This window comes from Mastomys coucha, unplaced genomic scaffold (genome assembly GCF_008632895.1).
Source record: "Mastomys coucha isolate ucsf_1 unplaced genomic scaffold, UCSF_Mcou_1 pScaffold22, whole genome shotgun sequence".
Taxonomy (NCBI): domain Eukaryota; kingdom Metazoa; phylum Chordata; class Mammalia; order Rodentia; family Muridae; genus Mastomys; species Mastomys coucha.
In genome coordinates, this window is record NW_022196905.1 from 257,157,049 (window position 1) to 257,179,438 (window position 22,390).

At 42.8% G+C, this 22,390-nt stretch overlaps 1 protein-coding gene and 1 non-coding gene across 2 annotated transcripts in view; both read left to right on the forward strand.

Annotated features, from left to right (window-relative positions):
* Cdh13 (cadherin 13) overlaps nt 1-22,390 on the forward strand; it is a 1,053,312-nt gene that overhangs the window by 450,291 nt on the left and 580,631 nt on the right. The gene's annotated exons all lie outside the window — the stretch shown is intronic.
* Nucleotides 6,742-6,877, forward strand: LOC116071837. The gene has a single exon (XR_004111194.1). It is a non-coding gene; the product is annotated as a small nucleolar RNA SNORA17 (small nucleolar RNA).

Sequence of the window (22,390 nt, forward strand, 5' to 3'; positions counted from 1 at the left end):
GGCCAGAGGTAAACTTCAGATGTAATTTTTCAAGCACCATCCTGCTTATTCTTTGAGACAAACTTTCTCACTGGCCTGGAGCTCACTTAGTAGGCAGGGCTGGCTGGCTAGTGAGCCACAGGGATCTTCCTTACTCCACTTCTTCAGTGCTGCGATTGCAAGTACCAACTACTTTAAACATAGGTACAAGTGATTAAACTAAGATCCATGCATGTGTGTGATAAACACCATCCTGTCTTCTTACCCCCAGGAATGTCTTTTATATTTTCACATGACTTATACCATTAACTTGCCAGCCTCTTCAGGAAGCCTGGTGGCATTGTGATCTGTATTGTGTGAGTCCATGGAAAATTTTTATGAAAATGAACATGTTTAACACTGAGATCATAAGCATAGTAGACTTTGCTATATCTGAATGGTCTCTTTAATTTCCACCAATGCTGTTCTCATTTTTAATATAATAATCATAAATGTCTTTGGTAACATTTATTTCTGAAGAATCTCATACTTTAGGCACTCACTACTATAGTTAACTTGTTTCTTGAACTTTAATTTTAAAATACGTACTGTTAGCATCTAGAAGCCACTGATTCTGCTTCTGCAAGATTTATTTTATCTTTAATTTATGTGTCTGTGTGTGGGTATGTACACATGAGTGCAGGTGCCTGAAGAGGCCAGAATAGGACATAGACTCCCTTGCAGCTAGAGTTACTAGCAGTTGTAAGCTGCAGCACATGGATGCTAGGAACGGAACCCAGGTCCTCTGCAAGAGCAGTGTATGAGTTAAACCATCTCCCCATCCCTAAAGTGACTCTGACTGCCAACTTTGCTTATGTGACCTGGAGTCATAATGTAGATGACCCCAGGACTTTCAACTTGTGTACCAACATAGAATTGTGGCAGCTGTACCTCTCACCTGTAATCCTGGCAGTAACTTTGCTGTCTCCAGTGTAAAACTGAACAGATATGATGAGCGAGCACCCTTGCCATTTTTCCTGAGATCAGAGGGAAATTTTTTTTTAATCTCTCCCTAATGTTATTTCAGATATCGTAGTCATCACAATGGGATCCCTTCTGTTCTCTAATGTTACAGTGTTTCTTGTATCATAGGTCAGAGCGAAATTTTGCAAATTCTCTCAGACTTTATCGAAATTATTGTAGATTTTAATTTTTTTTTACTATTTCATTTTGTGTATGTGTCTATGTATGGGTTGGTGTATATGAGTACAATACCGGAAGAGGTCATAGAGGGCGATAGATCCCCAGCTGCTAATGTTACTATGGTAGAGCATATGACAGGGGTCCTAAGAACCTATGACAAGTCCTCTGGAAGACCAGTAAGTGCTCTTTACCACTGAACCATCTCTCCAGCCCCCATATGTGTTTTTAAAAGGCTTGATTTTGTTTAAGAAGCAGAGTCAGTCTGTTGATGGCATTTTGAGAAGTAACTCAGGCCCATATCCCTGAAACAAAACCAGTTTTGCTACATTTTACATACTGATGTAAGCATCTTGCTAGTATTTTCTTGTAGGTTTTGTGTGTGTGTGTGTGTGTGTGTGTGTGTGTGTGTGTGTGTGTGTGTGTTGATTAAGACATTGTTCTATAATTTCTCTGTTACAATGTTTTGTCAGGTTTTGGTGTCAGTGACCATGCCCTCCTAAAACAAACGGAGGGGTGATCCTTCCTTCTCTGCTCAGTGAGAATCGGGAGCTTGCTTTCATCAGTCCCTCAAATGACTGAAGGGTTTGGTATATGATCTGTGAACCAGCTGCTGTCATTGGTAGGAAGATTTATAAAGTTTTGTTTTAACAAATGCAGCCTCTTTAGACATTGGGTTATTATAGGTTTTATGCAATAGCTGTTTATTAATTCTTAATTTTTAAGGAAAACTTTTGACTTTACATTATTCTGTTTGTGGGCATATATTGTTTGTAATCTGACCACACTCTTTTGATACAAGACTCATGAAGACGGGTTCTGCCTCATTTCTGATGCTGCTCATCTCATTGGCCTAGTTAGGAGTCCACCAATCTTGATTTCTTTTATTGTCATTTTCCATATAAATGGCATTTACCTTGTTTTCTCTACTGTTCTCTGATTTCTTTTAATTATCATTATTTACCTCATTTTTCATATAGTGGTTGAAACTTCTCTTCTCTTTCAAGCTTTATAAGATAGAGTCCCAAGCTACTATTCCTCTTTCACAGTAGGATCCATTTAAGTGTATGATTTCAGCTGGGCCTGGTGGCAAACACCTTTAATCCCAGCATTTAGAGACAGAGGCAGACAGTTTGTCCTGACTTCAGGGCCAGTCTGGGAGTTCCAAGCCAGCCAAGGCCATATTGTGCAACCATTTCTCAAGTAAATACACAAATAAGGATATGAATTTCTTTTTATGTTTTTCTGTTTTTTTTTTTTCTTTTACTGTCATGAAAACCTTGGACTATATTCCTGGACATTGTAAATGAAATATTATACAAAAAGCTAGATTTTGTTTTGTTCCTCAAAGAACAAGGAACAGTTTGCTTGTTTTTATTTGTTTATTTGCCTGTTCATTTTTGGTTTGGCTAAATCCAAACGTGTACACTCCATGCTTGAGGTGAGCAACACCTGTGACCAATGACATGGCTCAATAGGTAAACACAAGCCTGGCGACAGAATCCATGTGCTAGTAGAAAGATAGACTAGAGATGCACCCTGATCTCTACAAGTACACTGTGGAGCATGTGCCCTCACACGTGAACATAAACACATAAAATGTGAATAAATGCATAAATAGATGGATGGATGGATGGATGAATGATTGAATGAAAACCTGTAGAGACTTCCTGTGTGGTTGTGCTTCAGTGGTCTATAGCAGCAGACTGAAGAACATGATTGACAGACAGACATCAACATTCCCTCTCCCCAGACTCACCTTTCTGAATTTGCCCATTCTCCCCCCAACCCACCCCCCATGACTAGTGTGTCTTCTGCTGAATAAGCCATTGGGACTAAGGGATTTGGGCCAGTTTTAGTCGCTTGCCTGGCACTGACTGATCTTGATATCAGGCCAAGAGCCTCAAGGTTGGAAACATGCACATCTCACCCACACATCACTTTCTCCTGCCAGCACTCTACCCCTCCCCTCTTGTCCCATTTCTTTATAGCCCTGCAAGTGTCGCTTATGAAGTACGTGAGCAAGAATTTACATCTTAGGTGTGATGGTGGAATTGTCAAATGCTACCACAGAACAGTAGCAGTAGCAGTAACACTGGTAGCAAAAATGTAACTTTGTGTGATCAAGTGGAAACATGACTCTCATCAAATGCAGAATAGGAGGTGAATAACCAATGTATTTCAACATGCCTGCTACGAATCTGGCATACAGCACAATCAAAGAATGTACTGGTTTTTAGCCAGGAATGGTGGGGCATACCTTTAATCCCAGCATTTGGGAGACAGAATCAGGGGGATCTCTGTGAGTTTGAAGCCACCATGATCTACATGATGAGTTCCAAACAAGGTAGGGCTATATTTGTCTAAAAACAGAACAAACAAACAAACAAACAACAACAATAACAAAACAGAGAAAAATGCTCTAGCTTTCTCTCCAGGATGTCTTTGTTTCCACCGTTACCCTTGTGCACTCATTCCCAAGCAGGCAGCACAAATATGAGATTGGCGAGCATTGGCATGCATGGAAACTTATATAAATAAATTACATCAATAATGCATCATGAGGATTTCTTTGCATTCATCGTTCCATTGCTTTGGGGAACCCAGCTGTAATGGATATATACTATTCTACAAAACACATCACCATGTATTTAGATGATTCATGGCTTATGAAAAACAAAAGAAACTCGCATAGCTTTGGTGTATACATTTCTATATTGAGGAAAATCCTGCCCCGTGGCCTTATTTTCAATGAGGCTCAGTGCTAACTGGTTAATGCCAAACAGATAAAGTTAAGTAGCACATTTTGAAGTCTAAGATGCTCATTAAAAGCACTTTCAGATTCGGACTAATAAAAATGACATATCTGCCTCGTCCCTGCTTAAGGAAATTGAAGTGCTTCATCATCTTTATCTCATTAAGATCCCACGGCAGCACTGTGGCATGGGCGAAGGTCAAGGAGGCTCTGCCTTTTGCAGAATGGAGGATCAAGTGTCAGGATGATGAAGTGCTCTCAGTAGGATTACCCACGGTGGGGAAGAGCCCTCCATTTTGTGCCCCGGATATCTTTTCTCTGGAGATGATTCAAGGTAGCCACAGCTCTCAGAATAAGGAACTTCCAACCGCATGGTCCTAACATTCAAAGGCTATGAACTAAAAATAATTATGCACACACCCCAATTCAGATACCCCTGTGTGACAAGAATTAGCAGATATGTTAACTTTTCTACCTCCTCCCCCACTCATATGAAATAATCACCTCATGACTAAATGAAGGAAGGGGGTGATTTCTTCTCTGGATTCTCCTCTTGTATGTCTTGGGCCATCTTGCAAGCCAGAGATCTTTCTGAATACTTCCTATGCACAAGGACTGTTGCAATCCTGTGACAAGACTGTGAAATACATCCTATCATTGGTCCCAGTTTTACATGAGAAAACTGAGACTCAAGTAATTTAAACAGGCAACGCAGGGTCCACACATACCAGCTACGAGTTCTGTGTTACAATGAACTCGACGTATATTCCTGTCTTACATGAAACTGACCAGTGACACATGTCCCTCAGAAATTTGGCCCATCAATAGCAATAAGTTTGTTCTAATCCAAGAAGAAGCTTACCATACAAATGGTGCAGGAGTCTTTGTGGAACATTAGGAGCTTGTATTGCTGTCCTCATAAGCAAAATGGAGGCAGACAGTGACCTTAAGGTATTTAAGCAGTCAAGAGAACTTGATGGTCTTGCAAAATACCACCATTTGGTCCCCAGTGCCAGCCCCCCACTCTAGACAGCTAATAACTGCCTGAAACTCCAACTCAAACACCCTCTCTGGCCTCGTTGTTAAACACACAAACATATGCATATAATTAAGAATATAAATCTTAGAAGAAGACAGTTTCAAGCTGGTCGTTTTAATTAGTGTTTACTGAGCACCTGTCCTATATCAACTGCAGTAAAGACCTTGAAGAAAGACTAGTGGTGAGACAAACAAACCCATATCCTATGAACCGAAGAGGAGACTTGAGGGCGGCTTGGGTCTGTGTGAGGCATGTGGACTCATAGCAGCCGTGGTGACAGGCTTCAGACCTATACAAGATCAAGCCAACCCCAAATCTGAACATAGTTTCCTGGGAACTGCAAGACAGCTAGTCCAGAGGAGGAAAGGTTTAGGAATCCAGAATGGCACGAGAATTAGACCAATGGATGAAAGCTATGGAGCTGATGTTTTGTCTAAGCATCCATGTCTATAAACAAGGACAGAATTAATAGCTGTGAGGGAAAGACCAGAATGCATCCCTAAACCACAAGGTCAATAGTCATTAGAGAAGCCTTCAGTATTTTAACAGCAACATTGTGAGGGGAAGCCAAGCAAAAGGGGAAAAAATTGTTTCTGTCTACTGCCAGATGGGCGCTTTGAATGGTGCCTTCCCTTTCAACAATTTTGTGATAAGATTTCTTTTTAATGGGGAAATGACTAATAAGTTTGGGAGCAATTAACTTGATTCTTAATAAGGATGATTCAAAACCATAGCAAGAGCTGAGATTCTTTCAGGCTCTCTAAATATCACCACTAAATATATAGTAATTGGATATTTATAAGAATTCAGACTCTCTCATGACAAAACCGTGAATCATAACACGATGAGATGCAGCGCAGTTTTAAACATGCTCTCTTACTAGGGTCTCAAAATATCCTCAGAGAAAAGCCCAGTGGGATTTTGATGGATAGTTGCTGAGTGTCTTTACTTCAACAAGGAGCTGGGACAATTTACACAGTGACATGCCACATGGGATGTTATCTTAGTCAGTCCTGCACAAACATCATGACCAAGAAGCAAGTTGGGGAGGAAAGAGTTTATTCAGCTTACACTTCCATATTGCTGTTCATCACCAAAGGAAGTCAGGGCTGGAACTCAAGCAGGTCAGGAAGCAGGAGCTGATGCAGAGGCCATGGAGGGATGTTCCTTACTGGCTTGCTTCCCCTGGCTTGCTCAACTTGCTTTCTTATAGAACCCAAGACTTCCAGCCCAGGGATGGTACCACCCATAAGGGGCCCTCCCTCCTTAATCACCAATTCAGAAAATGCCTTACAGCTGGATCTCATGGAGGCATTTCCTCACCTGAAGCTCCTTTCTCTGTGATAACTCTAGCTTGTGTTGAGTTGACACATGAAACCAGCCAGCAGAGATGTAGAAGATGTAATGGGATTAGAGAGAGGGTACAGTAAGGAGGCTGGATGGATCTCTGGCTACTCCCTAAGAGCAGCACCCTCCTCTGTGTTGTAGATGTGGATGCTGAGGTCTGGAGAGATTACCAACAGGTCCAGCTGAGGCTTCGAGGAGCTAGGCCCAGACCAGATCAGACCTGCCAAAATTCTGTCACCTCTATTATTCTGTGCTACTTTCCCATGATATGAAAAAATGTAATCGGTATTGGGAAAGATGTCAGCTTATAGAGAAATGCCATAGAACTACAGCTGGAGATTTCTATGAGCTTTGAGCTATGAACAGATACGACCTCCACCCCCAGTGCTTACAGATTTCTTCATTGTGGCAGTTTGCTGGCGGTTTAACATGCCTGAGAGACACGCCCCTAGAAGCATTGAGGGGGCTGGCTGCTGTGTCCCATGTGTGTCTGTAGGTGGCCGAGAGGAGAAAAGAAGCCAAGTCTGTGCTTAGTGTCCTGACCTGTGAACATCTTGAATGATTAGTAGCCTAATATTCCCTGAGTAAAGCAAGCCTGAGACAACTACCTGTCCGGCACCATGCAGGCCCTGATGGCCCCTAGGACTGGAAGTGAGCCACAGAATAGAAGAACTCTACCTGAGACTGAGAGCCCCAGGTGGGAATGAGCCGGAGACAGATGGCCCTCACATGAGTCCACTCCAGTGGGTCGGGTGAGGAGCTAGCCTGAGATGACCATCAGTAGCATGCTGTGCAGGCTTTGAGGGGACAGGGCAGACCATGCTTGAGATGACCCTTGCCTGGTGCCATAATGCATAAGGGAATCATAGCACTCCCAAGGCCCCTCTCAAGACAACCCCAGACACTCAGAGATCCTGCACACCACCAAGAGGAACAAGTAAATGGTCAAGAAAGGGAAGAGAAAGAGAAACAGAAGGACGTGAGCACAATGAAGAGAGGCAGAACTGGAGACTTGAGGGGAGTGAAGAACAGCCTGGTGTGAATAGCTAGAGATACTACCTAGGGCCATGATAGAGTCCTGGCCTGTGCTGCCACCGGAGGTCACATCTGGGTTCAAGGCCCTGAATCAGCAGGGGTCTGTTACTATCCCTGGTCTGGGCTGCCACCTGGGGCATGTTGATGTCCGAGGGCTGTGTAGAACTAGCCCCAGCCCTTATCTGGGCATTGTAGGAGAACTAACCCTAGGGAGCATGAGAGCAGGAGAATGGACCTTGCCTTTAGTCACCTGCAGTACTCCACATTTCTAGAGTTGTGAATGCCTCTCCCCCAAGCAAAGAAGTATGGACAAAAGGATGTGCTGTGAGACACACTGTGACACTCTCCATCTTCCACAATGAGATTTTTGTCTCTGTTGGGGTGGAATTGTTGCAAGGGTGGAGGTCAGGTAAAGAGGAGAAGAGGATGAGTGGGATTGGAGTGCATGATGGGAAATGCATAAAGAATCAATTAAAAAAAAGTTAAAGAAAAAAGAAGAAAACTTTGGCCAACAAAACAAAGCAACATGTCTGAGATTGGTCATGTGACCCAGGGGGCTACGTAAAACGAAGGGCATTAAGCCATTACAATATTCCTTTGCCTCTCCCAGATTATGTTTTAGAAAGCTGAGTTGTCAATATTCAGTCATCAGGAAGGATGATGCCAGGTAAATCTCAGGGTCTCATCAATAACACTTCACCTCTACAGTGCTTTAGGGACCAGAATTTACCTTGAGTGTGGCGTGCTGCCGGGGACCCTCCATAATCTTTACCATACTTCTGAGGCAGTGCTCACTTCCAGAAGAAGCTTTCTAAAGCTGTGATGTGATTAAAAAAAAAATCAATTTCAGACATAAGTCTGGTTGCCAGAGATGGCATTATTTCATCCTTGATAAATTGCTTATCTCTGGTTTTGAGCTAATGATAATATTAACAAAAATGTCAGGGCCAGCTGATTGGCTGAAAAGAATTATATGGCTGGGAGATACCTTTAGCAAGGACGAGTCAAGGTAAGGATCTAAGGCTTTGAACCTATTTGTTTAGGTAGTATGGTTAGGAGATTGCCTCTGCATCTTCTGGTCTTTATTATTTCTGAGTGTGTGTGCGCGTGTGCATGTGTGTGGGTGTGCGCGTGTGCATGTGTATATGTGTGTACACAGGTGTATCTGTGCCCACGCATGCAGAAGTCTCTCTGGAAGCAGACACCCCCTGTGTGACAGAAATGCTTTATGAACTCGCCCTTCTGAATATCTTCATGAAGAACTCATATCTACCTTCACAAGACACCGACTTTTAAATTCTAAAGCAAGGGAAGAAAATGTGCTCATGTATTCACCAAACACCAGGCATGCTCCAGGCAGGGTACATCTGGATTCAATTAACCAACACATCTGGATGTGAATAGCTTCCTTGGGTAGAGGTTGGTTTCTTTAGTCACCAGGAAGTCCTAGGGTAGGTGACTGGCAGGGATGGATTTTCACTCAACAATGCCGTGTGGAAGTTGAATTATTGTTACCTTTCACTCTGCCTTTTTAAATGTTGTAGTTAGCCTTCACACTTGTCTCCGTGTTTGTAACACAGTGAAAGGATAGCCATCCATTCTGTCAGTAAGCCTGAAAGGAGGGGGAAGATAAGCCAGCCTTGGCTTTACATCCTCTTTACAATAAAGGAAGTGTTACCAGAAGAATTCTGCTACTTACTGCATAGGTCAGGGACTTGTCTCATAGTTTATCCTAGCTGCAAGGGAAGCAGAAAGGGGACAGAAAATTATCTGTTTGGTGCCTCAGACAAAACTGAATTAGTACTGTAAGAAAATAGAGAAATAATAACTTAGAGAGACAACCATGCTTGCGTCAATATCAACATAGCTTTCATACCTAGGCCAGGTTGCCCGGCTGCTCTAATGGAAAAGGCAGTACACTGAGATCTTTGCATGTGCCTCAGAGTGAGTAGATGGAGGCCAAAGTAAAGCCAAAAGACTAGTAAAATGTCAAGTGCCAACCCAATTACTGTCTTGTTTAGGGAAAAAAAAATCAAGAAAGAGGTTTTCTCGGACATGCTCCTGAGGCTACAAGACAGTTGAGGCATTTGTTCCCAAGGCAACCTGAAAAAGGCAGTACTCGAGGGTCCGCCATTGATGAACTCTATGATGCTAGACAATCTAGTCTAGGACTTGACTTCCTATTCTAGAAGAAGAGGTCTTACCATCGAGCTGCAATGAAGATAGCCCATCTTCACTAGATGTGAGTTAAAGTGTTCTTTGTGGTTCTTGCGCGGAGGGTAGAGTCAAACTGAAATGCACTCTTTTTCCAAGTCTGCCCTGGGCTTCCAGTTCCTTAAGGTCTGTCTCTGTGGCTTTGGCTCCTGAGTTCTAAAGCAACATGTGATGACGTTGTTCTTTTCACTGTGACTTTTGGGCTGTTCTCTGGAATCAGAGTTTCTGTCAGCCTTCCTAATAGCATTTGCTCTGAGAAATAAGTACATAGCACTGCCTGGAATCCAATTCATAATATTGCTGCTAGGAATATCACAGACAAAATAAAACAGGCAGTGGGTAAAATGACAAAGTGTAAAATCTGTTGTGGAAGACAAATTGACTGAGAGATCAAATATTGCTGGCATCGTGGAACATCACTGTGATCGCCTGTGAAAAATTAAATGTAGTAGAAAGAACGAGAATGAAATAAAATGATGGTAGCCCAAACCAACCACAGGAAATCTATTGTTAGTGAGTCACTGATGCAAGAACCCAGTGATCTTGTCAAAAGGATAAAAAATGCAAAACTGAAGTCGGTAGACTGAGTCCTTGCCCAACTCTAAACAGACCCACAAGTCAGAAACACCATTGGTAAGAATTTAATTTGACCCAAACAATCAATGAATCAAATCACTGGTATAAAAATTTTATATAGTACAATGAGTCCTGATGGAAATCATTCTAGTGAAGTAAAATTGGCCTTTCTCATTTGAAATTCTTTTACTAGGCTGTGTAGAAAACTGATCAATGACTTAATTTGGCTTAATAGAGTTTGCTTTGAGAAATATTGCTGGGCAAAAATTGTTGAAATAACTCTGATTCACTTGTAATCACTTTGAAATATGTATGAGAAGGTGGTTGAATCTGCATAACAGGACTTCAGCATCCCACTGCACGCCACCCACAAACCCTCCTTGTTAAGGTTTTCATTGCTGCCTGGACTTTAGACCTCAGAATATTTATTTTTAGATGCTAAAGTCCATCCACAATTGAATCGAAAGTGGGTGTTAGTCCCAAATGAGAGTCAGGTGAATGTCGTGAATTCAGTGACAAGACAGACTTGTGAAATTGGCCAAGGGCATTTATCGGTTCCCAACCTGTGGGCCATGCCACCTTTGGCAGTCAAACTACCTTTCCACATATGAGGGGTCACATATGAGATATTTACATTATGATTTTTAACAGTAGCAAAATTACAGTTCTGAAATAGCAATAGATTAATTTTATGGTTGGGAGTCACCACAACATGAAGAACTGTATTAAAGGGTCGCAATGTTAGGAAGGATGAGAACCATTGGTCAAGAGACAAGAAAAGGAGGAAACACACTGGCTAACACCCTTACGAATACTTGCTTTGGAGAAAATTTTCTGGGCTGGTGAGATGGCTCAGTGGATAAAAGGGCTTGCAACCAAGTTTGAGGACCTGAGTTCAATACCCAGAAAACCACGTGGTAGAAAGAGAAGACAGACTTCATGATGTATATGCACATGCACACACACACACACACACATACACACACACGCACCGTTAGTAAGTGAATACTTGTAATAAAAATACCTGAGCAGACTTCTTGTCTGAGAAGGCTTCTGTATTTATTGCTTGTGTCATTGCTATGAGAAAATGCCTGCCTGAGGATTTCAGGAAAGAGGAGTTCATCTTAGCTCCTGGGGTTGACAGCTCAGTCCATCACAGTAGGAAGTCCCAGTGGCAGCAATGGGAGGTAGCTGGTCTCAGCTTTGTCCACTTCATTCAGTCCAGGGCCTCAGCCCTTGGGATGGCACTGTGTATATTTAGGGTGGCTTTTCCTACCTCAAATAATGTAGAGCATCCCCTCTAGATCCTGCTAAGTTGACAACGGGGGGGGGGGTTAACCTCATGGTGCTGGTGAGTGGCAGCCCCCAGATCCCACATTCGAGTACTGGAATCTTTACAATCTGCTGTCTGAGCTCAACCATAATCCATAGGAGGAGAACTTTGGCTCAGAATGGCAGTCTCCATCAAGCTTCTATGTCCTGATCCTGTGTTGACATCTGTTGGTTTTGACTCCGACATGTTATTTCCTCATCCCAAGGGTGTCTGGTTGGCTCTGTGTACCTATTAGGCTTCTACCTCACAGAGCTGTGACTCGAAATGTCAGGGTTGTCACAACAACAATGGAGCAAAAAAAGCAAGCTGTTGACATTCCTTGAGCACAATTTACAAGACCTTGTCTTGTAACATTTCCCTATTTCCAAGTGACACCTGCTCACCAAACCATGCCCCCAAGTCCCAGAGTATTTGCAGACTCTGTCTTGGTCCAATCTCAGTGGGTCCCAGGAGTGGGGGTACTGAAAGCCATGTTTGACAGAAACCCTGAGCAAGTGATTCCTCCTGCCAGTCTGGGCCTCACCCTGTCCTAAAGAACAAACTATAACTACCCACTCCATGGGGCTGGTGAGAGAACAGAGTACAGAAATACTCTGTAGAGTCAGAGGTCCTTCAGCAAGGTGTGATTGTCTACACAGATCAACAGGTCTAAGTCTGGTGTACACTGAGTTCCTATGATATTTTGAAATGCCACATATTAGAAAATGCCTCATGTGGAACTGACGAGGTGTCTCAGCAGTTTAAAAAAACCCTTGAATCTCTACCAAAGGACTGGAACTCAGTTCCAAGCCTACACACTGGGCTGCTCACCAATACCTATAACTCCAACATCAATAGATCTGATGCAACCCTTTAGACCCTGGGGGCACTGCATTCATAAGCACGTATACAAACAGAGACACATAAATAAATCTTTAAAAATAAAGAAAAGAAAATGCTTTATGCAAATCAAGGAACTCTGCCAAGTTTCTTGCCAAAGTTTTGAAGCTTCTGGCTAATGATTACGAAGACAGGCAGATGTTTAGAATAAAGGTTTCCAGTGATACGAGATATGACCTATCAACTGTTTTCAGCAGTAAAAAATTACAGGGACACAGCCTTGCCCATTCATTATCTATATTAATGGCCTCTCTTGTTTAAAGGCAGAGCTGAGGCATTGCAATGGAACTATCATGGCCGACAAAGCTATCATGATCACCAATTGTGATCATTTTGTACTTTATAAAGCTTGGCAACCCCTGGCTTGGTTTGTCAATTGCTTTCTATGTCTACAGATTTAAATTAGCACATCACCTGGGCCTATGAAGGGCTGCCATCCCACACTAAAGATGTGCAGACTGAGGATCACAGCTTGGGAATGACAAGGCCAGTGGTTAAGTAGAGCTCAGTAGCGCCACAGCCCATATTTAGTCTTTAGCATGAAGCATTTAAGTACTTAACACATTTTATTTTGTGGGGCTATTTTCTGTTGTGTGATCACATAGTAATTACATTTTTTGTTGTTGTTTAAAAAGACCAATAGTTTTTATTTGCCACTATTAAAGACCTATTATGTGGCCAGGCAGTGCTGGCGCACACCTTTAGTCCCAGCACTTCGGAGGCAGAGGCAGGTGGATTTCTGAGTTCGAGGCCAGCCTGGTCTATAGAGAGAGTTCCAGGACAGCCAGAGGTACACAGAGAAACCCTGTTCAGGAATAAAAAAAAAAAAAGACCTGTTTGACCCATGAGCCATCAGCAGTGAACAGACCACTTCCTCTGTCAGAGAACCATGCTGCTATCTGTCTGAACGTCCTTTATGGACACAGGAACTTTCCTTGTCATAATCAGTCTGGCCATCTCTGCGGTTTGCCAAGCTTGACCATGTAAACGCCATGCCCTGTCCCTACAACATTGAGCCACATGGCTTGGTCTCTACCCAGGAGGTGAGACCATTTAACATGTAATGGAAGACTGCCGTCCGGGGACACTCTAGACTTCTTAAACTGGATCTAGACCACATAGATCATGTGAAGCTACAGTGGTGTTTTTGCCCTGGGTTCATGACTCAGCTCTAAGGACTAGAGTGGGAGACAGGGTTCACCCAAGCAGAGTTCAACATCTTCAGAAGTAAGCAGACAGGGAAATACCAGAAGTTAAGATGTGTACAACTCATGACGGTGACGGCATTGTAAAAGTGCATGTCCTAATTTACGTCTCCCAGGTAAGGAAAGGGCACCATACCAAGGAGCTCCCAGTGCCAAAGTCTGAGGACATGTCAGTGAAGAGTCTGCCACTCATCTATTCGCTATTGGAAGCACGAACAAAGTTACACGTGATAGTTTGGGCAGACCATCTCCAAGTCGAAAGCCCTGGCCACACCTTGTGTACTTGAGGCTTCCAGTTGTCACTGTCCAACCCTAAACAAGGCTACATCTTGCTCCTTTTCTATTTCCTTACTCACTGGCTCACACTGCCTCCCTCTTTGCCTTCATTTCTGGCTCCTCCTTGCCACCAGCTCATCCTACCACGTCCCTGTGGTTCAGACCATCACAGCCAGTATGGTGGACATGCTTAGACATTCCCTCTCTGATCTGCTTCAAACAAGGGGCAAAAGAAGCAGCCTTCCTTAGCCCAGACACTCCGTTCTCAATAATTCTGTCAGATCCACCCCGGGTCTTCCCAAACTGTCTGCTCAGACTGCACAAGCTGGTGATTAAAACTTAGAACAATAATTAGACCCTTTATTTCCAAAGCAAATTTAATTTCCAGACCAGACTTCAACATTCATTACAATACAGACTAATAAAAACAGAGCTAGGACCATATGCTTTTTTAGAGCTTTCATGTTGTAAAATCTGTAGCAGTGTTAAAATCATTTTTTGGGGGAAAAACGAAATTATTGTGATTCCCCAAGCAAAGCCTTCCATGAGTAGTCCTTTTGATTTCTCATCCCATCTCATTGCCTGTGTTTAAATATGTAGAAATGCGAGAGGACACTATAATTTTCTGTGTATTATCTGATGAACATTTTGTGTGGCTGCATGATTTTTGTGTTTATTGATTTTAAAAACTGAACTGTATTTCTTCTTCTAGCTGGCAAGCCATAATAATATCTGTCAAATCAAATGCACAGACAGGGGCTGGAGAGATGGCTCAGTAGTTTAGAGCGCTGTCTATTCTTTTAGAGGACCCAGGTTCAATCCCCAGCACCCACATGGTGGCTAACAATTGTCTGTAACTCCATTTCAAGGGGATGCCTTTGCAGGCACCAGGGATATGCATATATGTACATAAACATATATGTAGGTAAAATGATCATAATCATAAAATTATATATGTATATATGCATATATACATATAAAATTACATGTGTATATTTATATGTTAGTATGTATGTACATATATATTGGTGTATATATTTATATATTGGTATGTATACACATACATATTGGTATATGTATGTATGTGTATGCGTGTGTGTGTGTACATGTGTGTGTGTGATGTTATACATATATATATATATGTATATATATATATGAGTTTTTTGAGACAGGGTCTTACTGTGTGTCTCTGCTTGTCCTGGAACTCACTCTTTAGACCAGGAAGAACTGGAACTGAAAGAGATCCGCCTGCCTCTGCCTCTTGTGTGCTGGGATTAAAGGTGTGTGCCAACGCTGTTCAGCTTCTAACAATATTTTTAATGTGTCCATACACTGTGGTACATTCCATGGATTTCTTTCTTTGTCTTTCCCTTCCCTATGCCTTCTCTCCTCTCTCCTCCCTTCCCTTCTCTCCAAACCCCTTCCTTTGCCTCTCCTTCCCTTTGCTCTGCTCACTTGCGGGCCAGTGCTCTCTCCTCCTATTTTTCCTGTGTTCTTCTATAGTAAGGAAGGAATTTTCCATGAGCATGTGTCGTTCTACATGTGTGTTCTTACTATGTGTGTTCCTGGGCTAACGCCTCCGTCAGCTATAGGTGGAACATGCCTCTCCTTCAGGCTGGAACCCCTCGTGGCCAAATCGTCATGGTACTGCAGTCCCCTAGAGAGATCTTAGGTGACCTCCTAAGTGAACTCGGTGCCTGCCAGGTCATTGCAGCTTAGTCCCGTTGCCAGTAGCTCATGGGGTCATTGTCATGAGTGACCAGTGGAAGCAAACTCAGCCAAGCCAAGTGTCCCTGCTTAGTTCAGCTATGGAGGCAGAGGCTGGTTCTGCTAGAGCCTTTCCAGTTCCTGTGGGTTCCCCTAAAAATATCATTTATATCTGGCCGAATGGGCTGGCCTTAAATAATAAACTCACTACTGTGTCGGCTTCTTAAGGGACAGATTTTTTATTTATTTTATTCAAATGGTTTGGTCTATAAGTCTGCCTCTCAGTGCCTGGGACATGTTGGAGTTCAATAAATACTTATTTTTATGCTTTATGAATCATTTAAAAATGTAATATCATGGCTGGGGAGAGGGCTTAGAAGGTAAGAGCCTTTGGTGGGCATATGTAAAGATCTGTGTTTAAATCCCCAGTACCCACATGTAAAGCTGTTTGTAACCATAGCGTTATGTGAGGAGGGTAATAAAAGGTTTCCTGGGCTTGATGGCTGCCAGCCCGGTACAGGGTGATGAAGCAGAACTCCTGAAGTCCATCTCTGAAATCCATGTGCACATGGGTATATAAACCCTCATATATACATGTGCACATTCCCACACACGTGCACACACAAACAGAGGCATGCGCATGCAAGTGACTTTAAAAAAAAAAAGTAGTATCAGAGAGAAAAAGAGAAGAGATCATTGCAGAAATTTAAAGCCATCGTCCTTAAGCCTTTTAAGAATAAACGCATCCACCACAGGTAACTATGGATGATTAATAAGCTCACAAATGATTTCAGCTCAGCTGCAAGTTCTTGGAACTTGACTGTGGATGTTAGATGCTGCTGTCATCACGATGCCCAAGTTTGAAAGGACCTCTGGGTTCTGACCCTTTTGAACTATCCTACAAATTAAAGGAAACATGAAAATGTAAGCGATCTATGCCCCTTGCCTTTTCTACTCAGAGTTGGGCTCGCTGCTTATTCCTATGCCATGGCAGCAGGAAGGTCAAAGGCTCACCCAGGCACAGCTATCCAGCGGAGAGCCTGGCTTTTCATTGTAGCCCATCCAGGTCTGTGTTCAACACCCCCCATCACAGTTATGCTGATTTTCCCAACCTTTGCCTCCTCAGTATTTGATTGATGGTTGTTGTTACTGCAGATAATCTGGGCTCCCATGTAATATGATCAAGACATTTTTGCAAGGCGAGGTCTCGGATGATTAGGATGAGGATGGCGCTAATGTCGGTCTCAGCTTCATCTGGAAATTTCTAACTAGAGTTCATTAACTTGTCAGCCCTGGTTCCTTTTGAGTACATACTGATATAATAAAATGGTTTAAAATCAATAGATGCCTTAAACAGGCCTCATCTGTCTTCCTTTGTTGCTTTTTTCTCCCCTTTCTTCTTTTATCATGACTACTTTCTCTCTCTGCCACTTTAAAACTGAACTCTTTTCCTCTTACTGCCTGTGTGGTTCTTTATTCTCTGCATTCTCAAAGCTATTGGGAAGCCAGGGGCATTCTGCCTTCCCTAAATAGCTATTGTCACCTGAAACAGCAGGTGCCTCTAACTCATTTAAGTAAGAGGATGTTTACCACTAGAACAAAGGTGCCACAAGACTGGAGGCCTTTGAGTTTAACTTTCAAAAATCATGTTATGGCTGGGCAATGGTGGTTGCATGCTTTTAATCCCAGCACTTGGGAGACAGAGGCAGGTGAATTTCTGAGTTTGAGGAGTTCGAGGCCAGCCTGGTTTATAGAGTGAGTTCCAAGACAGCCAGGGCTACACAGAGAAACCCTGTCTCAAAAATAAAAAATCATGTCATGGTTTATTTATTTGTGTGTGTGTGTGTGTGTGTGTGTGTGTGTGTGTGTGTGTGCATGCGTGTGTGTGCCTGAGGAGACTAGAAGGTCATTGGATCCCCTGGAGCTGGACTTACAGGTGATTGTGAGCCACCCAATGTTGGTGCTAGGAACAGAACTCAGATCCTCTGTAATATGCATTCTTCATAGCCAAGCCATGTCTTCAGCCCCAAGTCAAATTTCCTTAAACATTTCTCAGTATCTGTGAGCTCAAAGTTTCACAGAACTGTTTCATTTATGAAAAATCAAGGAGAAGGTGTTTTCCTCAAGCTTTATTTAGCAGCTAAAATTACCTGGGAGTGGTGGGGAGCACATTCGTTTGTCAGCACAGGCAAGAATGGGGGTGGCCATGAGTACCGGACTCTTCCTTTCCCTCTTTAAGCTCACTTGCTTCTACAAACTTTCAGAACCATGTGAGACTGACTTCTTCTATCCCCTCCCTACCCCTGACTCCATCTCTGTCTTCTCCAACACCTCTACCATGATCAGGATAATGGACTCTCTCTGTAACATGACGTATTTGAGTTTGTCTTGGGTGAATGCCATATCTACTTCAGCATCACCAGCAATACAGAATGCAGTCCAAAACCCCAATGCTTTCATGCATGTCCTCACTCATGAATTTGGTAGAAGTTGTACCTCTTACTGTCTTCTAAGGGCCTTGAGAGGAGGGAATCCCTTATCCAAAAGGGTTTATAGGACAAGGAAAGAAGTGGCTGTCAGAAGAATCAATGCTTGAGAACAAGGTGCTTGCAGTTCTGTATTATGAGAAGTGGAGGTCCCATGGGAGGGACAGGGGAAAACATGCAAAAATGGAGATTATGCAAGAGAACAACTACACAAAGGCTTCATGAGACAGGAAGTCTCTGAGTGGGGCTTTAAGAGTTGGCTAGATGAGAGTTAAAAACCTATGTTTAAGGTCAGAGAGTATTTGGGTCTGTTATTAAAGATGTGGAGTCTAAGTCAGGAATTAATGATCATCACTATAACAAAGAAAGACTATCTGGTTGCATAACTCTACCTTAACCACAAAGGTTTCCAGGAATTAGAGACAAGAGCCTGAAAGAGGTGAGTGGGGCTGCCTGGATTGCTGTCTGTGGAAATCTAGTCTTTCTGGCCTCTGCTTGGTCTTGCCTATCATTGCAGTGGACATCCAATTGGGTCAAGGAGCTGAGATTGTATACCCCAGGTGAACTCATCACTGGGAGGGGGCTGTCCCAGGAAGGTCCTCTAGCTGATGGCTTTTGCCTGTTTAACATCTTAGAAGTGAACGTATCAACCAAAAGTGGATACAACTTGATAATACTAATTGTTTCATTATCTGGTGTGACTGCCAAAGTTTTACATGACCAGTATCCATTCCCTACACTCACATACCCAAGGCTATATCATCCATAGTGAAACTGCAGCAAGATTCCTAATGACTCTTCCAATTGTACAAAACCAGGTCCAATGTGAAATTGGTGACTTTCCCCAAAGGAAGCCACAGGAGATCTTTCCCTTAATTACCAAAGAGCCTACATAAGAAACATAAATACATTTTAGGGCAATTGACCCCTCTCTATCCTTGTTGATTCTAGAACTCTTTACAGACCAATTGAGCGGTTGTCGTCCCGCAGGCACTTTCTGTAATCCCTTTTTTAAACAATAGTATTTGAAAGCTATGGAGATGGCTCAGCAGTAAAGATCACCCCAAGTTCTTACAGAGGACCTGGACTTAGTCCTTGGCACCCACAAGGCTACTCACAAACATTCATAATTTCATTTCCAGAGGATCCAGCACACAAAATCCTCATGCACAGGAGATCAATTTTGGAAACACACCCTGTTCCCTACCACTGTCCTCTTTCTCAGTCACTCCTCTATTTGGTCCCCTTCCAGGCCCTGTTTTGGTTATGACACTACTTCCCTGCCACATATGATTTCATATATCTAAATGAGCTCTGAGAGCCATCGATAAGAGAAAACATGGAATGTTTTTCCTCCCAAGACTAGCAATTTGCTTAACATGCTTACCTCTGGTCATATCCATTTCCTTGCAAGCACCTAACTCATTTCATCTTTATGAGAAAACACTTTCCATTGTGCAGGTGCACCCCATTTTCCCTATCTATTCCTCTGTGGATAGACAGCAAGGTTGGTTCTATGAGTTTACTCTCGTGAATTGTGCTAACGTAAATGCTGATAGACATAGCTCTCTGCCACACACAAGCTTGAAATCTTTGGGAGTGAATATCTAAGTATAGTACAGCTGAGTCATAGAATACAACTGCTTTTATATTGGTGGGCCAAATCATATGTTCATTTTGAGGTTTTTTTGTTTGTTTGTTTGTTTATTTGTTTGTTTGTTTGGAACTCTGGTTTTTATTTCCATGGTGACTGGACTAGCAACAAGTATTAAGTCCCTTTTATGCACAAACTCACCTTCCCACTGTTTCCTTGCTGGTAACTGTTCTAAATTAGGGAGCAGTCAGTCTTCAGAGTGATATGTGTGGTCTACTCTGCACCCCTCTTTTTCATTGTTTGGAAAATACCCAATCTTCCTTTAAAACAAAGGTCATTGCAAACTTGAGAAGAATCTTTCTTTAGGACAGACTAGCCAGTGTTGAACAGTCAGCTCCCAAGGGAGAAATGGAGAAAAGTAGCTTGCCAGAATCCCTCGACTGCCATGGTGGAAATACACCAAGCTTAGTTCAAACTACCAGTGTGACCTCATCCAGTTGGGCAGAGACAGGATTTATCCTTTGGGTCTCGAATCTTTCATCCTTTGCCCAAATTTTTATATTCACTCAAAAATCATATCCACTAACCTACCAACATGTGATAGAAGACTGATCTACCCAAGATACCAATAAAAAAAAGTGAAACAACATTAAAATAGATTAGGAGCAATAAAATATATCACCTATTGCTGCTAACACATGAAGACTCTGGAAACTACTCTTCCTTCACTAATGGGTAGATCATGCCTCCCCGGACCCTCGAGCCCCGACCCCTGCCCCATTGGTGGGTGCTGCTATGCCCTCCGTGGGCATTAGTGACTCTCAGTTAAAGCTGCAGCTATAGTCATATTTTTGTGTCAGTGTATTCCTCCCCTAAGAGACAGAGTTGAGATCATATACCACATTTGAGCAGCACAACACTGGCCCAACCTTTAGCATGTGGTAGATGCTTAGTACACGTTTATTGACTTGTTAGTTGAACAGGCAGGCACATCCTGGCTAACGGAATGAGAGCGGTGACTTCTAAGGGAGGTATTGATTGAGGTTTTATAGAACAGGGAGCCATATGTATGAGCAAGTGTTCACACTGTGGGATGGCCCACATAAGCTCCAGATTGTTCCTCTTCTTAAGGGCAACAGATCCATGTGATGAATAGATAGCATACCATGAGAGGCTCGATGCAAGGTAGACAAGAGAAGGAGGCAATGATGCCGCCATCCAGGGATCTTTGTAAGCTTACTGGAAGCCAGAGTAACTGAGCTATTCTATAAAGGTTGACCATGAGTTTAGAAAGGTCTAGGCAGAGGTCATAAGCCAGCAAGTACATGACCATCTTGAACTTCATAGCTCCTAAACTTTATACGTAAAAAATCAGAAGAAATGTATGATGTAGACCTGGGAGACCTGGCTCCTTAAAGCATCAGCCTGCATCAGTCAATAGAGCAGATCAGGATGAGGTTTGGACTTGGGTCTTACTCACTTAGCACTCACAGGAATTCGCCAGCCAACCATGACAGCTATATGTATCCACATTTCTCCCTAAACCACATAGGGATGCAGCAAATGTCACCTCAAGGAGAAGGGTCAATTAGAGATCTGCGGCCGGGGCACTCTCCCTTTGGCAGTCCTCCTCGTCTTGGAGAAGTCCTCCAATGTCTACTACATCTTAAGGTGGAAAGCTTCTCCTGTGCACCAGAACCAAAGGACTAGTCCCAAAAATGAAAGTGCAATTACAGAAAAAATTATCCCTGGGCTATGAGTGCATTTCATGGGTATTTTATTGCCTCCACGACTCATGATTTCAATTTTCGGGACCAAGAGGCTCTGCTGAAGACTAATTTAAATTCGCACTGCGAGAGCCTACGCTTTATGGACATGTGTCGGTACAGATTGAGTCCATTTGGATTTAATTCTTTTGGACTGACCACAGAACAGCTAAAGAGAGGTTAAATGAAAAGGCCAATGCAAATAGGACCGGCCAGTCATTTAACATTACTTTTTTGCCTGTTCCTTTGTTTGAATGTGTGTGTGTGTGGTGCGCATGCATGCATATAGGTGTTCCCATGTGTGCCTGCAACTGTATGTGTGTGCATATATTGGCTTGAGGTTGCTCTTGGGAGTTTTTCTCAGTCATACTCTACTTCATTTGCTTCAGGCAGGTCTCTTCATTGAACCAGAGCCAGCCAGCTTGCTCTGAAGAATCTCCTCTATCTCTGTCTTAAACACTGGACTTACAGGCAGGCCACCAGGCCCCCACTCAATATATACACGGTTTGCTGAGACCTGAAGCAGCCTGCACTCGACCTAAGGAGCCACCTTGCCAGATCCACTGTGACTCTTGATGAACGCCAGAAGTAGATGTAGACAATCATTCAGTTCACACTTGACCACAATGCTTCCTACATCAAAGCTGTTCACAGTTAAACATTTGCTTTGTCAAAAAGGCAGGGATGTGACAAACTGCTTTCCAAGACTTATTAAAAGTAGTTCTTGGACTGTGTTTGAAAATAGGAGAAAAAAAAAACCCTAATCCTGTCCTTTGATAATGTCAAGATTGAGTGCACCTCTGGACAAATATCGATATGGGCTCAAATCAATACTAGTCTCTGGTGGTCACTGTTTCTCTGTGTGCTTAGGGAAAAATCCCTTCTTCAGCTCGCTGAAACGCAGTGCCGCCCAGCATACAGTGTTATTACTACAGAGGTAGAGATCTGACTTTTCTTTATTTAGTTTTTTTTTTTTTACTGGAAATATGTATCAAACCAAACAGCTGAAAGTACAGGCAG